The following is an 18,574-nucleotide window of genomic DNA, read 5'->3' as shown; positions in this document are numbered from 1 at the left end:
TTTTTGATAATAACCATCCTAACAGGTATGAGGTGTTATCTCACTGTGATTTTGGTTGGGATTTCCCTGATGATTGGTGACATTGAACATCTTTTTATGTACCTCTTAGCCATTTGTATGTCTCCTTTGGAGAAATGTCTATTCATGTCTTTAGCCCATTTTAGGGTGTTTTTTTTGTTTTTGTTTTGTTTTGTTTTGTTTTGCTATTGAGTTGCAGGAATTCTTTATATATTTTTGAAACATGGTTTGCAAATATTTTCTCCCATCACATTGATTGTCTTTTCACTCCATTGGCTGTTTCCTTTGCTGTGCAGAAGGTTTTTAGTTTGATACAGTTCCACTTGTCTATCTTTTGTTTTTGTTATCTGTGATTTTGTTGTCATACCCATGGAATCATTGCCAAGACCAATGTCAAGCTGTCCCTTGTGTTTTCTTCTGGGAGTTCTATAGTTTCAGGTCATGTATTTAAGTCTTAACTCCATTTTGAGTTGGGTTTTGTGAATGGTGTATGATAAGGGTCGAGTTTTAGTCTAATTTTTAGGGAAGTCTTGACTTCCTTGCTCCTTTTACATTCTGTCAGGGAGAATTTTGTTCAGGTGACTTCAGGTCAGTGTCAAAGAATGGAGCTTAAGTCACTTAGCATTTCCCACACGATGTTCTGAGGAACTTCTGGTGACATGTTTAGAGTGTTTCACAGAAAAAAAACTCTATAGGCCAATAAATTTGAAAAAACTACATACTCCATTTTTCTCCCTCCCACTCCCTGAATTAATATTACAATGGTCATTAGTAGCATATTAAAGGGCCTGAAAGTCTTGCAATGAAGTAACACACTAAGCATTGTTTAACACAGCATTTTCCAAATTCACATGATTATGAAATATACATAGATATACTCTTATAGTGAATTTGTCTGCTTGTTTTACAAATGCTTATTGTCTCATGGAATACAAATTTTCTGCAGAACAGAGTGTAGAAAATGCTGAGATAGATCAGAACATTGTGGCACCTGGAAAGAACACGGATTTAGGAACAGAAGATCTGTGCCCATTGCTGCTGTTGGTTAATACTGGGAATATCTGAGCACATCTGAGCCAGCTGTTGGAATAAGGTAATAACCCCATGGCTAAAGAGGCCCTGAGACTTCTAGGGAAGCAAGAGGCATAAAACGGCCACTGTTACCATGGTCAGGTCAAGCTCTGGGTCCAAGACCAGCATTAGGACATATAAACGAGAAAATTCATATGAGGCAAAACCAGTTAGAAAGTAATAATGTGGTGCTGATAACTGAAGCAAAGGTTTGGTAGAGCCAGAGATTTTACATTCACTTTCTTTTTGGTCAGAAGCCAAGTCTGGGATCATAAGTGGGGCCTCTGGCCTGACAGGGGCTGGGACAGACATGGGAACTATGTGGGGTGATGAGCCTAAGCTGAAATGTCAAGTCAGGCCTGAAGGTCCTCATGGGAGCCCAGCTGGGAGATGTAAGGCGGCATGGTTCTAGGTAGGGTGTGTCCCAGGGATCTAAAATTTGTAGGTCACAGGGACAATTTTAAAGCCCTCATGGTTTAAAATCCACTGGTGGCTTTGAGCGGGAGTAGGGTGGGAGATCAGCCAAGGCCCAGAGAGCAGGTTTCTAGAAGGCTAGCAACATGTGTCAGGTCAGCAGCTCTCCAAAGATTGGAAATAGGGGTAAAATCCACACCTAGTGATGGTCTGGTGGTGATTGAGGAGGATTTTAGTTTCCAAGTGCCCCCCAAATAGCCCTTTACCTCCAAGACTAGATCTATTCCTGGGGGTCGAGGGTGCCATTGAGCTTACAGATGAGGGTGAGAGGCAGGTGAGTGGAAGGCAAGCAAGATAATCCAGTCAGGGCACAGAAAATCATGGGCCACAAATCAGGAAAATAGGCGAGTGAGCCCCTGACTCAAATGGGGGAGAAATGAGTGGCAGGGAAGTCACGTCTGGACGCAGGGGACCTGGCATCACGTGGAACAAGGTTCTAAATCTCATAAAACGTGAAACTAGATCTCAACATGGTCAAACTCTCCCCTCCACCATTCAAACTGGTCACTGAGTCATCTTTCCAAAGTCTGGTTAACGTAATTTTACAATAAAATGATTATCAATGCAGTAGCTCCAGATATCCGTGTTCCAAGGATGGGGGAGTTACGTAAATGCAAGGAACATTAGAGGTCACTTAATCACCCTTCTCACTCCCAAACTCTCTCTTGCATACTTCATTGCAATTCAAATGCATGACCCCTGGGACCTACAAACATCCCTCCAGTCTTTGGGCTCTGAAACCAGTCAAGTGCAACCGCTTAAGTGCAAAGTGTGGGATTTTCAACTGCCAAGCAAATTGGGGCAGTGACGATAGCCAGAGTAGATAATTCCATGGCAATGATTGTCTACACACTCCAATTCAGCTGCCAAATGGCAACTCGGGATTGCATTTTGAGTTCTGCAAATCTAGCTCAAAGTCTCAGCTACGTGATTAAGCGGCTCTTGCGCTATGAAGTGAATATTTCCAAATATATTTGCACAGGTGCAATTGCAGATACCGTGAACCTAATACCAAGCCCAATAAAAACAATTTATGTACATTATCATCCTTTCATTCCAATTAGCATTTGTTTTGTTGCAGCAAGTGAAACAAATTGAGAAAAATAATGAGGTCTGGGCCGCTTTCTGTTTTGAAAACATTTTGGGAGAAAACAAATATTTGCACACTAAATGAACGCGCGTGCTTGAATAATATGCCTAGTCCGGCAGGTAGGTTCTATATCAAGGAAACCTCTTTGAGGGAGGCATCAGTCTTTAGTAAACTATCCAAGAGATATGCTAGTCCCAGGAGGGCATGTTCTTTGAAGCTTTTTTTTTTTTAATGTCTATTTATTTTGCGAGAGAGGGAGCGCGTGCAGATGTGCACCTGGGCAAGAGCGAGGGAGGGGCAGACAGAGAGAGGGAAAGAGAGAATCCCAAGTAAGTTCTGCACTCTCAGTGCAGAGCTTGGTGGGGGGCTAGATTCCAGGAACCATGAGATCATGACCTGAGCCGAAATCAATAGTCGGACGCTTAACCAACCGAACCACCCAGGCGCCCCTGATAAGGCCATGTTCTCACAGGAGATACTGCAGAAGGTGAAAAGTGCCTTGGTGAGTCCAAGGGCATAAGATGCTTCATAGCTGTGTGTTCAGCATTCAGGACTCCTCTCTCCTACCAGCCCTCCTCCAACCAGCTCCCATGCCAATCCAATCGGCACTGTCCTCCAACGACTGGACATTGCTTAACTTTATGTTTTCAACTCTCATTATTCTCCCCTCTTTATCCACTCAGATTGATTGGTCCAGCCAAAAGATATATTTTGCAGTCCCCCCCCTACAAGACCCAAATTTCCTTCATAGACCCTTGTCAGGGTCTGCTTCCTCTGCCTAGAATGCCCTTCCTGCACCCTCAACGGCCTCCCGCCTCTACTTTTGTTTAATTTACTTTTCAAATCTTTTTCTTGTTTTGAGAGAGAAAGAGCGTGAAGAGGCGGGGACATAGGGACAGGGAGAGAGAGAGAATCCTAGGCAGGTTCCACGCCCGGCGCGGGACTCCACAGGGGCTACTGTGAGATCATGACCTGAGCGGAAATCAACCCACGGAGCCACTCAGGCGCCCTCCCACCTCCTCCTCTGTTGGCGAATGCATCCCTACCCGGCAAGACTCAGCTGCACTCACCAGCTTCCCACTACCTCTCGGCCTCCCGTGGTCTGCTAGGTGCTCCCAGCTTACTTTTGTCAGCTGTATGGCAGGAGCCCTGCCATGTAAATGTTGACAGAATTAATAAAAGGAAGCTTTAGAGTCATGAGAAGGTTAGGAGGTTGGTTAGGGAGGAAGAGAGAACATTAAGAAGAAAAGGAGGAAGGCAGGCCAGATGTCCTGTGGAGCACTAGAACATAGAATGTTAAATTCATGGAGAAGAAAACGTGGCTCTTGCTTCCCAGGTGTTTCCAATCCAATTGCAGCTGGTGAGGCAAAGCCACGTAAGACTATTCAATTACAAATTACAGGGAAACATATAGAACTACGACGAGAAAGGATAGATGGAATAAATACATAGTGGAGAAGCAATTAAAATGGTGTAGAATTAGTCACTTGCTGCCCATCCTGGCAGCTGGATGTCTCAGAAAAGTAAAAGGTATGTAAGACGTATGTGTCCCTTCTCTCTTTCCTTTCTTTTAAAAATATCCTCATTTCGGGGCGCCTGGGTGGCTCAGTTGGTTAAGCGTCCGACTTCGGCTCAGGTCATGATCTCATGGTCTGTGAGTTCAGGCCCTGCGTCGGGCTCTGTGCTGACAGCTCGGAGCCTGGAGCCTGCTTTGGATTCTGTGTCTCCCTCTCTCTCTGCCCCTCCCCTGCTCGTGCTCTGTCTCTCTCTCTCAAAAATAAATAAACATTTAAAAAATTTTTTTAAAATATCCTCATTTTATTAAATGATACAGTATTTGGGATTTCCTTCAAAATAATTTGGGTTTGGGCAGGGAGAGAGTGGGATATATGAAAATGCCTGGCTATGAGTTGACTATTCTTGAAGCTGGATGATGGGTACACTGGGACCTATTAAACTTTTCTACTTTCCTGTAAATTATTCATAATAAAAAATACAAAATAAATTCTCCTCAGGAACTGGGAGTTCTGCCCTAGTTGAATAATTTACCAAGCTAAATGAAATACTAATTGGATGTTTTTACATGCCTTCAACAAAATTTAATGCACACACGAAATGTGTCAGATATTCGTGAGGTATAAGATATTTACTGTGATACATGCAAATATCCTTATGTTTCCTGCTTCCTCCTCAACCTGAATCCTGGTTTTCCTGGACCCTCAGTTCAGGGATGATATATTTTGGGGGAGATGGTAAGGATTATCAATGGTCTCATGGCTGAGTAATGGGAATAGCTTTCTCTTGTCATTGGATGCCACTGAGGGCCTCTTACATGGTAAATATCCACAAAATACGGGGACATTTAGCACTAGCCATGCTATATCTCTTACGTGGTTTCATTCATCCACTATCCTTAGATAAGGAAACTAAGGCAGGGAGAGGCTAAGTAACTTGTCCAATTTCACACAGCAAGTAAGGGACAGATAGAAGATTTGAACTTGAGGGTGTCAGACCCCAAAGCCAATTCATTTAATCGTTAAGAAATGCCCAAGTCAGCTTCTATGCACTGGTTTCCATATCAACTTCATTTGGTCTCATACCTTCCCACTCTCAAGTACTGGCTTTAAGGAAAACTTTCTCACTCCCTTTCCCTCATTTTAGAGGATAACTACCCCCCACCCCCCACCCCTCACCTGATGCCTGGATTGCCTTAGGCTAAATATGTCTACTCTAGCCCTCAGGTATAATTTTCCTGCTTGGCTAAATTATTTTTGGTACTGGGGTCTTTGAAACTTTCAGTTATAAGACGTGGTGCTATGATGGCCAAAGACAAAGAGCAGAAGGAAGGAGATGTCAGTTGCTGTCTTAAGAAATTACTGACGCTCCTTCCTCTTTCTAGAGACAGCTCATTGAAGAGGTAGAGAAGGCTAATGACAGTAACAGCAAACATTTAGTGGCCACTCAATGGATTCTAATGCCCAGCACTTTGTATTAGTTTCCTACTCAGCTCTTAGAACAACCCAGTAGGGTAGGCACAATGGGCTCCATTTTATAGATGAGGGACTGAAGCTGACAGAAGTTAAGGGCTTCCTGCAGGTCAAGCAGCTAGTGGGCACCGGGGGGGGGGGGGGATTTATACCAGGGCTGCTGGGTACCTTTGTGCAGGTCTTTCTGACGGGCACATAGGTGCCATGCAGATTAGTGTGGGCCCTGTGTGAACCCGGGCCTAGCCGACTTGGGATTCGGAGCTTTGAGTCTCGATTCCCCTTGGACTAAGTCTGAACGTCCTACAGAGGACAGATTCAACATTCCATGGGGTCCAATGGACTTTACGATGACACTTTGAAAAGGGGGAGGTCAACATGGATTGGTAGAGAAGAAGCATTCATGAATGAAGTGAGCCTAAGCCATACTTTGATGGATAGGCAGATCAGTTTTAGACAGGGTTGAAGACAAGATTTCCCAGGTAAGAGAGGAGGGGAAAAGACAAGAAAGAAGTGAGCACAGAGAGCACAGGGAGGAGTAAGGGGCGGTTCTGATTAAAGTGGGAGTGCGGGCGAGAGGGTTGCTGAGCATGGGGAGGGAGGCTGGGCTGGGCTGGGGGCAGAGAAGTTTAGACTTGAAGCAGGAGGCAGTATGGAGCCAGGGGAGTGCTCTGATCCAGGGAGGGGTGAGATGAAAGCATTTTCGAGAGGATTAGGTTGGCCAAGGCACAAGATGACTTGGTCTTAGGCAGGTTCAGACCAAGGGTTGACAAGAAGTCCCGAAGGAACTGCCATATCCTGAGGTTTGGCCCAGCTTCGATCTCCCAGTTGTGGTAATGGCAGTCTTTGTACGAAGGCTGCAATTATCTAGGGGACCTCCCAGTGTGTCTCTGGGACCCATCCCGCCACCAGCTTTGCTTCTCTGTTGTCCTCTCACCCCTGTTATCCTCTCAGCAGGCTGGGGTTTTCAGAGGCAACTCCCCAAACTTGCCTGGTCTGGCTTTCCTCCCCTGCAGAGAGGAGAGAACACATTGCTCAACTTGACCAGGGCCTTGGCAATCACGTGTCCACAGCTGACCTGGGATTCTCTTGGGCTTACCTCGTATCCCCGTCTCCTCTCGGGTGGCCCTTTCTCCCACCTGTTCACTCATTGCGCTTGTTGAAACCTTCTCTAACTCCGCTGGCTTCTGGGAGTGGAGGCCCTGAGGGGAAATTCTGCTGCCAGCTCCAGCAGCAAGCTTTGGGAAGACACCATGCACTGCCAAGCCAAGGATGGGGACTTAATGAGAGGTGAGCCTCATTTCTCCTACTCTCCCTACTGGCAGTGTTTTATGGGTGACAAAGAAGGCTCCCCGCAGGCATGGGTGGCCCACCCCTAGGCAGGTCGAGGGTGGGCCTGAATTACACCTCTTGCTCCGCCATAGCCTGGCCCAAGCCCGCCACTATCTCCAGGTCCCAATTTTCCACTGGTACGATGGCAGGCCTCAGGATACCCAGCCCTCAGGAGTCACTGAGCGTCTTCCCAGTCTCAGCGTGTTGGCCGCGTAGAATCCTGGCTCCACCTGGGGCTGTGGCTGCCCAGTGTGGGTACGTGCAAGTGACCACCATGTAGAAAACACTCCTACAAGCAACAGTCACGGAAGGGCTTACCCTCCCAGACACACATACCAGCTTTGCTTCCGGTGACTCTGACACCTCTCTCTCTCGCCAGGAGGGATGAATTTGAATTCCGTTTTCCCCGAGAAGCTTTAGTGAACAAACTCCCTGGCCCTTGTCACTCATCCTCATGCGTTAAGGTCCTCGGCTGAGACAAAGCCGAGGAAAATTCTATGTTGAAGTTGCCCGTGTGCTCCCTAAGTCAGACCACCGCCTGGTCCCACCGCTCTGCCCCATTCCCTTGAGTTGCCGGACTCACTTCTCTGCTGTGCTGACCCCACAGCAACATTAGTCCACAGGAGATGATGCCCACGGCGCTGCCTTGGATGTGCGCAGGACGGGGTTTCGGCTGGAAGGAAGATTTCAGTCTGGTTAAGGGAGATCGGTACCAGCCCTCAACCCTGCAGAGGTTTATGTGGTAAATCCCCAGGAAGGAAAGGGGCCACAGGAGTCCTCCCTTCAGCTGAGGAACCTATCGGCACCAGGAAGGTTTCCCGAGGATGTAACTGCGGTGAAGATAGGACGGATTGGGAAGATTTGGTAAGTGGGGTATTCACAAGGAGGTTTCCCAGAAGAACGTGAGCCAGTGCTCATGTCAGAAAGAGGAGGCCTGGGGGTGCCTGGGAGGCTTAGTCGGTTAAGCGTCTGGCTTTGGCTCAGGTCATGATGTCAGGTTTGTGAGTTCGAGCCCTGCGTCGTGCTCTGTGTTGGCAGCTCGGAGCCTGGAGCCTGCTTCGGATCTGGGTCTCCTTCTCTCTCTGCTCCTCCCCATTACCGCTCTGTCTCTGTCTCTCCCTCTCAAAAATGAATGACATTAAAAAAAATTTAAAAAAAAAGAAAAGAAAGAGGAGCTCCATGACAAGCTTGGACTTGCTATTTAAAGCAGTTTCATGGGTAGTGGGAGATGATGTTGGGGAGAGAGGAGGCACCTGTCAAGGACACTGGGGATGAGCCGAACAGCCAGCCTGCAATCGGAAAAGTGAGTGTGAAGCTACTAAGGTTCTCACGGGATAGTAGGTCTATCGTAAAGACTTGGCTATGAGTTCGCACTGCTAAGAAATCATAAGACGGCTTTGAGGAAATGAACATTGACAAGAGGTCCGTTCGTTTCTGCAGCCAGTCACTTTCCTTGCAGTGAGATTGGCCATCCTCTGTCCATTCCACTTCCTATAGTTGCTTACAGTGCTGCCTCATAGACTTTGAACGTGGGTTTGATGCGGGCAGGACAAATTGCTAGCAATCTCAGGCGTGTGTGCATGCATGGGTGTGTGTGCGAGAGTGAAAGAATGAGAGACAGAGAGAGACATGGAGAGGTAACACATTGAGGTTGAGCAGGGAGGAGAGAAAAGGCAATGTGGTGTCTTACTGTTGACGCTCAGTAAAAGTTAGTGCTTAACAAATGCCACTGTGTTGAACTCCAGAATACAGCACAATTAATGATCTGTACTGGGACCACCATACATTCCCTTTCCTGTTTGCTGGACTCTTTCACCCACCAAGTCAGCACCACGCAGCTGGCGTGGCATGGCAAAGCCCATGGCAACAGAAACGCTGGCAAAAGGAGGGAGCATCTTGGAAGCCAAGGTCTTTGGAGATAGCTTTGCTCTTTCTTGCCCTTAGGTTCTATAGTTCTCCCCAGTCTTGGATTTATTAACTTTGCTTCACACCAAGGCTATTACTAGTACCCACAACCCCGGGCCAACCACCTTATACCTGCAGGGACCCTTGAGACTGTGATTGTCTCCGCATTAAACTGTCGCATTAAACTGTCACTGCTACTGAAGTCCCGCGAGCGTCCCCTGAGGGTGGGCCAGCACTGCCGTGATCTGTGATGAATGGTAGGTGACATATGCCATCTTTCCAAAGGAGCTGAGCTCTTGCTCCTGTTAAACAAGCAATCAATTAATCTAATAGGTACTAATTGAATGTCTATTATGCCAGTCAGTATCTGGAGGCAGCCTCCTGGCCTTTGACACCTCAGAACTTCTAACTCTGGCTTGAGCTTGGACCTGCCCTTGCTCCAGAATCACTTGGTTTCTTTTAATTAATTTTTTTTCCTTCCTCTGGAAACCAACAAAATATCTCTGACCTAAGTATCCATGGGGCAGTAGAGAAATGGGATATTTATGAATCAGTACAAGAAATTCTTTCATGATTGAATTCGCCAGTAATTTTGGACTGCATAGATCTCTGTTCTCTTATCTTAATGGTATGGAACATTTCATACCAAGAGAGAAAAATGGAGAGTAACATTGCAGTAACCCGGATAGCCACTATCCAGTTCTGTGAGGTTACTAACATTTTGCCATCGTTGGTTTTCAAAGAAATGAAGCTTTGTACTTAATCCCAATTCTGTGATGCGACCTAGGAACGGGTTGGTTATCTCTGTGCTGTTTTAAAAATGTAGCAAAAGGTTGGGCTTTGAGAGCAGGGAGGGGACTAAAGTTCCAGATTCTGTTGCAGAAGAATTATAAAATATACTTAATAGAAATTCTAAAATATTTTTCAATGTGGTTTATCAATTGTATTCATCAAACAGGGTTTAAGTGGATCTTAATTTCCCTAACCACTAAAATTTTTGAAAGATTTTGAAAGTCTTTCTGTCTACAGCAAAATAAATAAATTCATCTATGATTCTAATTATTGTCCTTGCCTTCCTCAAATTAGCATGTCTGAATAATCATCAGGCACTTGGAATTTAAGAACATGACTTATTCATTTGATTTCAGTTCTTGGAAACCCAAAAGTTCAATGTCACTTCTCTCTTTTGGCTTCGTTTAACAATTTCCTAGGTTGTTCTTTGAAAAGAGACATACGTGTGAATATTAACTCAACCTCGTTAATGAGTACCATGAGCTTAAAGGTTGGAGAGGCCTAGACTTATTTCACTTGAATCAGAAAGTTGGTTTGTATTCATTCATGTAGAGAGCCAATCTGATAATGATGTATAGCATTTGAAATATGAAAAACATGTGAGTAATAGTGGAAATATTTGGAGAGATCAAAGATAACCCTAGCAAATCCTCAGGTTTTCCATTCTCATTATAGGTACTATTAAAAATCACTGTCTCCAAGGACAAAGAGCATGTCATACATATAGCATGAGTTTACATCAATGCAAGAGAGAGAGCAGTCAGTTGAGATAATTTAGGTGACAGCAATGCCCAATGCACTTAGTTGGGAACTCTGAGAAGTTCAAAGATGACTAACACACAGCTAGCTTGTCATCAAGTTATGTAGTCAGGGAAACAGGTGTGTGCAACTAAACAAACCACAAGTTAAGAAGAAGCAAGTGCTATGACAGATGTACAAGGGAAATTCCGTGTGATCAGTTAACACACTTTGCTAATTCAGCAAAGATTTATGTGGCAAGTTCTGAGTAATCCATTCTAACTGCCAGGAGTGCAGGGAAGCTCAAGATATGGTAATTGATTTGGGTCTTGATAAATAGCCACCATTTCAGTGGGAAAAGAATTGGGAATAACGGTATAGGTAAAATAGGGAAAGAAGTGGGACAGGAGGAAACTGGTACAGAATGAGCAAATGGAACAAAGATGTAGTGAGTTTTGAATTTCCATAATGATTTTTTAGAATTCTAGTCGTCAGTGTCTTACCCTCCATCTCTCTCTCTCTCTATTGTAATCTAGCTTTGCCTGCATCAATTGCTTGAAGGACTCCTGGCCAGGTCATTAGTGATTTTTCTATTCCAAATCCAATGGACACTCTAGTCTCCATCTTACTTGACCTCTTGGTAGCATGGACCCTGTGGTCTGCTCTGGCTTTCTCATTCATCCCTTGGCATCTGCAACACTTTGTTTTCCTTCTTTTTCCTCTGATCTCTATTCTCATTTCTCTTTTGTCTGGCCATCCTTTCCTGCCCCAAGTCTTTATGCATACATTTCCTTCTATATTAATAACAGCCCTCTTCCCATATTATATCTGAACAATTCTTATTTAGCTTCAGTTCTCAGCTCAGTTATTACCTACTGCAGAAAACCTTTCCTATTTCTGCATTCCCTAGATCTTGCCCAATACAGTTAGGAACCTCCAGATGATTGCTCATAGTACCGAGCTGTGATCCTAGATTAGTACTTACCACATTGTGTTTCCATTGATTGTATCATCTAAGTCTAAACACAGAAGTCCTGTCCCCCATTATATTTCCAACACTCAGGACAGTGTTGGGCTAATACAAAGTGCTTAATAAATACTTCTCAAGTGAATAATAGGTTTACTCAGGGGCCATCAAGAAATCTGGGTTGGTTAAAATAGGATGTATATATAGGAAAAGATGAGGAAAAAGATAGGTTGGGAGAGAGTCTTGGACTTGAAACTAAAACGTTTAAACTCCATTCGATAGACGAAATTGACATTTGCAAGGGTCTGGAGCCTGAAAATGACATGCTCTAGCATTAGCCCAGTAGTCTGTTTTGTTTGCTGGTGTAGTGTGACCCATGAGGTGAGGCATACAGGAGATTCTGGTTGAGCAACTGTAAGAACAGACAGATAGTGATTTATTGATGAGGCATGGCGACCAAAGGTATATTGGGATGATGAAAGAGAGAAAGCCATTAGAAGTAACTCTGAGCATTCTCTTCTACATGACCACCTTTCACTGAGAGAAGGCATGCAGAGGGAGAGCCAGGAGAAGGAAGAGTGAGTTCATTTTTTGATAGTTTGCTGAACCTGGCGGTATATTATGGAGATAGTGCAGAGACATTTAGAAATTCCAGCCTGTAGTTCAGAGAAGTTTTAAGCAAGAGATCTGTATTGGAGAGACATTTAAAAAGAGGTCATGGTTGAAGCTGTGAAGTTTACCAGAGAGAGAGGACAAAAGGAAAAGAGTTAAGGGCTATGGGTGGGACCTTGAAGAAAATCCACCCTTTTGGTGGAGGGACACAAAACCAGCAAAGAACAAAGGAAGAGTTTTTCAAAAAGGAGAAGGTAGTCACACTCAAATATTGTTGCGATCAGAATCTTCAAAACGTAGAAAAATATCTTGAAAGTTGGCAGATAGCAGAACAATGATGGAGAGGAGGTGATAATCTGATGTGGATTTCAACAGAGGAGAGAGAGTTAAGTTTAGAACGTGAACAGCAAAGATGATCCAGAGGCAACAGGAGGGTAGAGGGCAATGAGAATGTGCCCCTTCTTGACTTTGAGATAAAGGAGGAATGAGGAAGAAAGTAAATTCCACTCGAGAGGGTAAAAAGCCAGGTGAAAGAGAAAGTGAGGTTTTCAGTAAGGGTAGGAAGTGGAAGGAGGAAATGATGAAAGTGTTCAGGGCAAAGGTCCAAAGTGTAAAGGAATTTATTGACAGTGGAATGAGAGCTCTTAAGGTTATAGTAGCAAGGTTTAACCAGTCAAATTTCCATTGAGTCAAGTCAACCTGACATCGTAGTTCATCTCATCAGTGATCTGCCCAGCTATGTAAATAATGGGTCTGTTACCTTTCAACATAGTTAATTACGTGTTTCATAAAGATGATTCTTTGGTCATTAGCATTCCACCTTCCTGATTTTTGTTCTTTCGGAGAACCATCCTCCTGTTATTTTTCTTTAAAAGGACCCATTGTTTTCTTATACTTATCCTAAAAAATAATATCCATGAAATCGCTAGTTCATACATACATTTTTATACACTGTAATATATAACTTAAGTGCATAACTTAAATATCTCACTTAAAGTACAAAATGTTTATACAGGTAGAGCACGGGATCTGGCGCCTGACAACTTGAGCTAAATCTTATCTACTAGTTGTGTTACCTTGGGTACCTCGCTCACCCTTTCTGTGCCTCAGTTTTCTCTCACACAAAGTAAGAATGCTGGGTGCTCCAGCCTACTATGATCTCCTCCTTCTTTCAAACTTTTTAGTGGCTCTTTCTATCTTGTTTTCTGCACAACTTATTTGTCACTTATTAAAGAACAAAAATTCAACAAAGTAAACTTGATCTAATTGGCTTTATTAGGTGATTTATGAGTCAGGCAGCAAGTAGAGGAAGCTTCTAGGAGTTGTACAAAATGGAAGGTTTTTATAGGTACAAAGTTGGGGCAAAGAAATTATCAGCAGGAAAAAAAAAAAAAAAAGAATGAAAGGATGTTCCAGGCAAGGTCACCTCCTTTGCCTCCTTTCCCCTGGAGGGGGAAAAGAAAGGGATCTAATTAGGCAGATTACCTCATCTTTCTTTCTTTGGGAGATGGAGAGGGCCCATATGACAGATGACCCTTGGTGCTGATCCGAAAATTCCTGACTTCCCAGTTAAGATTATATGTCTGGGAAGGTTGAAGGTGCAACTACGTTAAATATTGTGCCCTAATCTGGTCACTTGGCCTAAGGACACCATTTTGGGTCTGTGGTCTTATTTTTAACACCCTTGTCATATACTGCCTTCACTCTTTTTCATTCAAAGAAAATTACTGAGCACTTACTATGTGCCAGTCACTGGAGGTACAAAATGATAAAGACCCAGGCCTCTCTCAAGGAGCCCATAGCTTACTTTAGAAGGTAGAGACACGCTGGCAGACTGACCACTACAGTATAGATAGAACCTTTGGCATAAATCTCAGAGAATCGCTGTGATCATGGAAGTCCTACCAGAGTGGTGAGGCTTGAATTCAGGCTCAGAGAATGAACAGGAATCAACTGCACAGGCATGGAGGGTAGGATTTAGGCAGAAGGAACGGATTATGAGACTGGAAGGCACTAAGGTTTGTGGCCTCACTGCATTCAGAAAACTTTTCTAAGTGGTTATCAAGGCTAGAGCATAGAGCAGGGTTGGACCATGAAGAGTTTTATAAGCTATATTAAATGCCCAGACTTTACAAACAAGATGAAGTTAAAAGCACAGATTCTAGAACCATATTTACAGAGTTGAAATCCTACTTAAGCTACTTAGTAGCTGGTATCATTGGGTAAGGAACAGAATTTCTAGATTTGAGTTTTACCATTAAAATGGGGATAATATCGGTAATTATCCATTCATCCCATACCACTTACTATACGTAAAGTGCTTAAAACAATGTTTAGCACATGGTAACTGCTACAAAATGATTATTATTAGTTTTGAAAGGATCACTGAAGAACCTAAATGAGGGAGGAGACATGGTCAGGTTTGAGTCTTAGAAAGACAACTTTAAGGGATGCCTGGGTGGCTCAGTTGGTTGAGCGCCTGGCCATTGATTTTGGCTCAGATCATGATCCCAGGGTGGTGGGATCGTGATCCCTGGGTCATGATCCCAGGGTTTTGGGCTCTGCACTGAATGTGGAGCCTGCTTGGGATTCTCTCTCCCTCTTTCTCTGCCCTTCTTTATCTCGATCAAAATAAATAAATAAACATTAAAAATAAAAGCGGGGCGCCTGGGTGGCTCCATTTGCTTAAGCATCTGACTCTTGATTTTGGTTCAGGTCATGATCTCAAAGGTTTGTGAGTTTGACCCCCGACATGGGACTCTGTGCTGACAGGGTGGAGCCTGCTTGGGATTCTCTTTCTCTCCCTCTCTGTTCCTCCCCAGCTTGTGCTCTCCCTCTCTCAAAATAAATAAATGAACTTCAATTAAAAAAAAAAAAATAAATACAAAGAAAAGATGACTCTAAGAGGAATGTAGAAAACTGGAGTCAGGAAAAGAAAAGGAGGAAAATGTAGTAATTTAGCAGTGAAGAATCAGATGAGGGAGGGGGCAGATATAAAATAAATGAAGGAGGCATTAAAAGATTTGATGGCCCATTAGATGGGAAGTGTGAGGGTGAAGGAAAATGAGGAGTTAATACTCAGGGTTCTGTTATGAACACTTGTATTTCTATTTATGCCACTAACCAAAATAGGGGGAAGCCTGGGCTTTGGAGTCAGGTGAACCTGGGAGGGTTGGGGGAGTCTTCCTTTAACAAAAAAAATTTTTTTAATGTTTATTTATTTTTGAGAGAAATAGAGACAAGTGCAAGTGGGGGAGAGGCAGAGAGAGACAGAGATAGAATCCCAAGCAGGCTCTAGGCTCTGAGTTGTCCATACAGAGCCTGACACAGTGCTGGAACTCACGAACCATGAGATCATGATCTGGGCCAAAGTCAGATGCTTAACCGACTGAGCCACCTGGGTGCCCCAGGAGTCTCTCTTTTATTGAATGATCATGAAACCTCGGCTAAGTGATGCGGCCATACTGAGGTTTGATGTCTCCTTCTAGAAAATGGGGTTGATGAAATGAACCTTGCAGAGTCGTGAGGCTTGAAATGAGGTCAAGTGAGAAATGTGCCTCTCCTAGTGTCCGATCCACACATGGCAGACATTCGATGGAGTCCCGTGCTGTTGGTGGTTTAGGGTTTGAAGATGCTGAATCCCAGGCCCCTGAAGCTTATCTTTGTGGACAAAACATCTCCCCAAATAAACAAAAGGCATCCTTAGACCGTCGCTTACTGCACTTATCAAAAGCTATACTTTCAACATAGAAGACTCATGACCCTTCTCACTTTGATTTACCTCGCTTTGCAGGACCTGGGACTGTCATTGCAGTGTTAGACCTCCAAGGCTTATGTGAATTCATTGGTAAGTGAGAAGCCACTTAGACTTGGGCAAAGGGAGATTGGAGAGGGGTGAGGAGAAGTAGAGACGCGTTAGGGCCTGAGGACTGATGATTCACTAAATAGAAGGAATGTCCCTACCTGTAGACAAGGCTCACAGTGACAGGTTGGCCTTCCTTTCTGGTTGGGACTTGTCAGACCCCTGAACTCTTGGCTCCCATTTCAAATCTCAGCCCAAAGAGTTTCAAGAAAAGCACTCTTTCCTTAGCTCTAGTGGATAAAGAAAAAGCAGACACAATGCTTCACGTCACCAGACTGGACTGCTACTCTCCTTCTCCCCATGTGTAAAAGACTTTTAAGCCCTGAGCAATCCCTTTTGCTTGACAAAGCCACAAACGTTGAGAACAGCCCCCTGTGGTCTGTCAGAAATTCAATATTTGTTGAATTAAATTTGGGGAACCACAAGAAGCCCCATTTCCAGGCGAAGCTCGGGGCAGCTACTGGCTTTTACACAAAGAGGGGTAAAACTCTTCTGGAATCTGTAGACTGTCTGGTTAATCAGATAGAATCTTCTGAGATAGAATTAAAAGGGAAGTTTCCGAGGTGATATCAAGGTTTTCGCTTTGACTCCTGGCACTCGGGGTTGTCTTTGAATAAACACCAGATTTATCCCCAAAGTACAAAGAGCCTGTCGAGGGGCTTCATTGCCTGAATTCTGCAGAAGAGAATGCGAAAGTGATGAACAGACCTTATAGCATTCAGGATTTCTGCATGTCATGGATTGATCTGTTTTTTTTTTTTTTTTTTAATTTTGCATATCAGCACTGTATGCCATAAAGCCAAATCAATACTAGTCAACAATACTTAATTATGAGCTGGCTTTAAGCTGCGACCTGACCAAGCATTCCTGGACATCTAGAACAAACTGTTATTTCATATATGTCATCACATTTAATCAGGTTAATCTTCACCACAAAAGAGTGAGACAGGTATTATGAATCCTGCTCTGGAAATGAAGATGCTGAGACTCAAGGTCACTTAGCTAACATCTTGCTCTAACTGTGATCTGAAGAAAATCGTTTTTCTTTCTTTCTTTTTTTTTTTAAAGATTCCATTTTCACGTAGTGAAACTCAGGTATCCTGAACGGATGCAGAAACATTTACCAAATTATATGTTTGAAGCGGTAAATTAAGGTTAGGGAGATGAACAGTCAACTTCTTGAGCCCACAGGCTGTTTCTTGTTTGGTTTTTTGTCTCCAGATTCCACTGGGAAGAGATGTTTGAGAAGTGTCTGTGGAATGATGTGAGTAAATACTAATGATTTCTTGGGGTCTTGGATAAATGCATACATTTGCAGGAAAAAAAAGAATTCCAGAATTGGAAGGGATCTTAGAACCACCTGCACCAGGGGTTCTCAAGCTTTGACATGTAGCATTAGAATCCTCTGGAGGGTTTGTTCAAACACAGATTGCTGTGCCCCAGCCCCTCCAGAATTTCTGGTTCGCAAGGTCTGGAATGGGACTGAAAATGTGCATTTTTTTTTTTTTTCAAGACTTCTTTTCTTTTCTTTATTTTTTTAATATGAAATTTATTGTCAAATTGGTTTCCATACAACACCCAGTGCTCATCCCAACAGGTACCCTCCTCAATACCCATCACCCACCCTCCCCTCCCTCCCACCCCCCATCACCCCTCAGTTCATTCTCAGTTTTTAAGAGTCTCTTATGGTTTGCCTCACTCCCTCTCTTTTTTTTTCCCCCTTCCCCTCCCCCATGGTCTTCTGTTAAGTTTCTTAGGATCCACATAAGAGTGAAAACATACGGTATCTGTGTTTCTCTGTATGACTTATTTCACTTAGCATCACACTCTCCAGTTCCATCCACGTTGCTACAAAAGGCCAGATTTCATTCTTTCTCATTGTCAAGTAGTATTCCGTTGTATATATAAGCCACAACTTCTTTATCCATTCATCAGTTGATGGACATTTAGGCTCTTTCCATAATTTGGCTATTGTTGAAAGTGCTGCCATAAACATTGGGATAAAACTGCCCCTATGCATCAGCACTCCTGTATCCCTTGGGGAAATGCCTAGCAGTGCTATTGCTGGGTCATAGGGTAGATCTATTTTTAATGTTTTGAGGAACCTCCACCCTGTTTTCCAGAGCGGCTGCACCAGTTTGCATTCCCACCAACAGTGCAAGAGGGTTCCCGTTTCTCCACATCCTCTCCAGCATTTTAGTCTGGAGTCTCCTGATTTGTTCATTTTGGCCACTCTGACTGGCGTGAGGTGATATCTGAGTGTGGTTTTGATTTGTATTTCCCTGATGAGGAGCGACATTGAGCATCTTTTCATGTGCCTGTTGGCCATCCGGATGTCTTCTTCAGAGAAGTGTCTATTCATGTCTTCTGACCATTTCTTCACTGGATTATTTGTTTTTCGGGTGTGGAGTTTGGTGAGTTCTTTATAGATTTTGGATACTAGCCCTTTGTCTGATACGTCATTTGCAAATATCTTTTCCTGTTCTGTCGGTTGCCTTTGAGTTTTGTTGATTGTTTCCTTTGCAGTGCAGAAACACGGCACTCTTGATGAGGTCCCAATAGTTCATTTTTGCTTTTAATTCCCTTGCCTTTGGAGGTGTGTCAAGTAAGAAATTGTTGCGGCTGAGGTCAGAGAGGTTTTTTTCTTCTTTCTCCTCTAGGGTTTTGATGGTTTCCTGTCTCACATTCAGGTCCTTCATCCATTTTGAGTTTATTTTTGTGAATGGTGT

General features: G+C 43.7%; 1 long non-coding RNA gene across 1 annotated transcript; it reads left to right on the top strand.

The window, feature by feature from the left end:
* The first annotated feature begins 326 nt into the window (after positions 1–326).
* On the top strand, positions 327–17,111 carry LOC122219998. Its single transcript, XR_006202637.1, has 5 exons — positions 327–1,111; positions 6,654–6,927; positions 7,577–7,833; positions 15,777–15,830; positions 17,067–17,111. It is a non-coding gene; the product is annotated as an uncharacterized LOC122219998 (long non-coding RNA).
* The last annotated feature ends 1,463 nt before the right edge of the window (positions 17,112–18,574 follow it).

Source organism: Panthera leo, chromosome B2 (assembly GCF_018350215.1).
Source record: "Panthera leo isolate Ple1 chromosome B2, P.leo_Ple1_pat1.1, whole genome shotgun sequence".
NCBI classification, from domain to species: domain Eukaryota; kingdom Metazoa; phylum Chordata; class Mammalia; order Carnivora; family Felidae; genus Panthera; species Panthera leo.
This window is presented reverse-complemented; position numbering and strand designations above follow the sequence as displayed.